Source organism: Meleagris gallopavo, chromosome 2 (genome assembly GCF_000146605.3).
Source record: "Meleagris gallopavo isolate NT-WF06-2002-E0010 breed Aviagen turkey brand Nicholas breeding stock chromosome 2, Turkey_5.1, whole genome shotgun sequence".
Taxonomy (NCBI): Eukaryota; Metazoa; Chordata; class Aves; order Galliformes; family Phasianidae; genus Meleagris; species Meleagris gallopavo.
In genome coordinates this window covers 84,233,769-84,237,800 of record NC_015012.2, presented here as the reverse complement: position 1 = coordinate 84,237,800, position 4,032 = coordinate 84,233,769, and positions in this window count along the sequence as shown.

The following is a 4,032-nucleotide window of genomic DNA, read 5'->3' as shown; positions in this document are numbered from 1 at the left end:
AGGGGAGGGAAGATTTAGGTTGGATGTCAGGGGAAGTTCTTACAGAGAGAGTGGTGAGGTGCTGGAACAGGCTGTCCAGAGAGGTTGTGGATGCCCCATCCCTGGAGGTGTTGAAGGCCAGATTGGATGGGGCCCTGGGCAGCCTGGTTTGGTATTAAATGGGGAGGATGGTGGCCCTGCCTGTGGCAGAGGGGTTGGAGATTCATGATCCTTGAGGTCCCTTCCAACCCTGGTCATTCTGTGATTCTGTGATTTTATTACATGTATAGGGAGTAAAAATGAGCCCAGGAATGTGCATAACATCAATGACTTTGGCTCTGTGGGGGTTTCCTAATATCGATCAGAAATCCTAGTGAGCAAGGTTTGGAACCTATTTGGCATGTGTAACTTAGGTAGGACTAGCAGAATCTAAATGCAAAAGGAATTTTGGTCTTCCCTCTCAGTGCAGCAGCTACAAAGATAAATGCAGGTAGGGAAGAGACCTAGATAAGTAACATCTTTGCTGAGAGAGAAAATGTTTGTATACAGATTCTCAGGTTTTTTTAAACTAAGCATGATAGTCTGGCTTCACGTCACTTTGCTTTCAGCCCTTGGATGAGGAGGGGAGGTGAAGAGCCCAGACACTCAACATGCCTCTTATGAATTGATCCACCCTCACCTCCGTTTCTGTTTCCATCATTGAAAAAGTCCAAATAACCCAGGAGCAGCAGAGGTTGTAGCCAAATGTCACAACCAACACACGGAAAGATTCACCTCAGCCCTGGTATAATTGGTTGTAAAATGCAACGTGTCAGCATGTCTGTGTATGCTAAATGATCACAGAAATACTTCCTATATATTGCATGGTTTCTAGAGCAACCAGAGAGGACCTGAGGAGGCATGCACCCACTGTGTGGAGTGCTAAACAAACGCATTACTGAGAAAGCTCACACTGCGGAAGCTGGCAGAAGCCTTTTCTTTGTAAAATGCAACCTTCCTGAAGCTGAAACATTTAGAATCAGCTTCAAACAAATCCCATCTATAAGTAAAAATGAAGGGGGGAAAAAAAGATTTTCAATTGTAGTATTTTTTCTGCTTGAATGTGTGTTGCTTCTGGCTTCCTTCAACTTGTGAAAAATGTTTGGACTGCAAGGAAACATTGTAAAAATACAGAAGTTTCTTTCATTTGAGACTTTGACTTGAAAATTTTATTAATTTAAAATTGATTCTAAGCTGGGATTTTTTTAATTTGAATTTGAAAATTGCTGTGGGAAGGGGAAACAGTTTCTTGGCTGCTTCTTCTTACTTGCAGTTCTTCATTAAAGACTTTGCGACATAAACAACCAGAACAGAGCTTGTAGTTGAGAGCACACACACATGCACAAGGTATTCAGGTGAACCTTAATCAGTGATGTGTTACTTGCACTTAAGTAGTATTGCAGGTGAAGTGACACCTAAATTAAAAAGATCAGGAGAAAGAGAATAGAAAGTGAGTTGGTTAAAGATGAGAAAGATGAAAGCAAGCAGATAAGAAACACTTCCAACACGTGACCGCTGCAGGAATGAAGGGTAAAAATAATGATCAAGCATTTGGAAAAGACAGTAAGTTTCAGGGATGTACTTGAGCTGCTGATCATAATTTTGGCAATATCCACGGGATACTGAAAACGCAGGACAAAGAAATGAGGCATCCTGATCCTTCAGTCTTTGCCTGCCTGCTCCAGTCCTATGGTTCTTTCTAGGAAGATATCTTGTTTCAGTTGTAGCTATTTTTAAGAGGAAAAAAAATCCTCATTTAAAAGATGCTGGCATTCTGTATCTGCTTAAATTGCCAAAAGAAGCTGCGTATTACAGTTTATGTAATCATATCTACTAAATAAAAAGCCACATGCTGTCAATCATACCACCCTAGCACTTATGTGTTCACAGAAGTCCTCACCAAAATTGGCTTGTGTAGGAATGAATACATTTCAGCCCTCCCTCTGCTCTCCTTTTGACCCTTCACAAGGAGGGAAACCCATACTCCCATCTCTGGTAATATAGAGCTTCATCATCTAATGTCAAAAGGCCTTATTGAGGGTTTTCACAGCTGAAGATACTGATAGCTAATTTCAGTTTTCAGTGCAAGTGCTGACTTTGCCCTCACATCCCAGCAGTCAAAGGTTTTTGTGCTAAATGTCTTCCACATTGGTAAACTGTGATGGTTCCACCCTGATGGGCAGCTGAACTCCACCACACTGTGCTCACACTCCCTCTCCTCAAAGGAAGAGTGGGAAAAAATATGATGAAGAGCTGAAGGATTGAGATAAGGACCTTATCTTCATTGGAAAAACAGAGTCAACATAGGGAGATTAATGTTATTTATTACCTATTACTGACAGACTGGAGAACTGAATGCAAACCTAAATCACTTTCTCACCATCTGCTCTCTTCTACCTTCTTTCTCAGTGATGCAGGGAACAGAGAGTTGGGCTGCAGTCAGCAGCCCATAATGCTTCATCTCTGCCACTCCTTCATGGCCACTCTGCTCCTGCTCCACGTGGGATCCCTCCCACTGGATACCATCCTTCCCCGGCTGATTGCACCCGGGCATCCCATAGGCTGCAGCTTTTCCAGCCCCTCTGCCCCACCGCAGGCTGCAGCCTTCAGGCCTCATCCATTTCTGCACTGCTGCTCTACATGGTGCCAATGGGTTGCAGGGGACAGCCTGCTCCTCCATGGGCCTCTGCTGGGATGCAGGGAAATTTTCCTCTGCCTGGAGCTCTCTTCTTGCCCCTTATCACTGATCTTGGTGCCTGCAGAGCTACTTCTTTCCCACAGCTACTGTTGCACAGCAGTTTTCCCTTCTTAAATCTGCTCTCTCATTGCACACTCAGCATCACTCATGGCTCAGCAAGACTAATTCTTGTATCTGCAGTGGTTTCTCTCTAAATGTCCATTGTATCTTCTATGCATAGGCAGAAGATAAAATATGTTCATTAAATACCAACATCTATCCATTGCAACAAAGATCCTGTATTTTCATATCACAAACCAGGAAATTGCAGGGACATTGTTTTGCTAAAAGAGGTATAGGCCAAATTTTTGTGACTTGTACATTCCTCTTCTGCTTCTGGACCTTGTCCTACACCTTGTCCTAGCATTCTTCCTCATACTTCTCTTTAAAGTATGTTTTCTTTTCCATTTCTATTAAATTTCTTGAGGCTTTTTAATAAACTCAATCAGCCCTTCACCTGTCTGACACAGCAGTGAAGCCTTAACAGCTGTGCCAAATCATCCAAACTGTGGTCCTGACCTCCATTTTCTGCTTACTCTGTAAATGCTCGAGAAATGCTTCTTGGACTTACTCAGGTGCCCACAGTGGAGGCAGCTGCAAGTCTTTCCAAGAGCTCTTGTAATGGGTGGAAGACAAGTGCATGCAAAAGGCAGTAGTTGCATTTAACTAGGGGTAAGAAAAAAAGGATGGATTTTTAGGGACTGCATCAGGAAGAACTGCAGATTTTTTGAAGGTATCCAGAAGACTTGGGCTTAGAGAACAAGGGTCTTTATTCATAGCTATTAACTGGTACGTTGTTGAAGTTTTTACTTTTTTTTTTTATTTATATATATATATGATTTCGCATTGCTCTCACTGTTCCTGAAAAGCAGTAAAGGGAAATGGCTCATTCAGGAGCTTGACATAGCCTTCCAGCTGTGAAAAATCAGGTAAAAAAGGGCTTTTAGGAATTTTCTAGGCTGTTTGAAGTGCATGATCACACAGAGCTGTGTCTGAACAAAGGGTGTTATCCCTGGCTCTCTCTCTTTGCTTGCAGACGTTTGTTAATTTTACTAAAGAAAGATAGTTATTTAACTGAGTTAGTCATTTAAACTCCAGAATGACTGAAAAATGAACCTGCTCTAATGCTCCGCAGCATCATCTCATACCTTTTTGCATTTATTGGTTGAAGATGGCCAAAGAAGACAGAAAGAAATTTGCAGATCTCTGGGGTAACAGAGATAAGGCATCTCAGAAGGCACCTTTCAAGGAGCAAAATGAATCTGTCTGACTCAGAA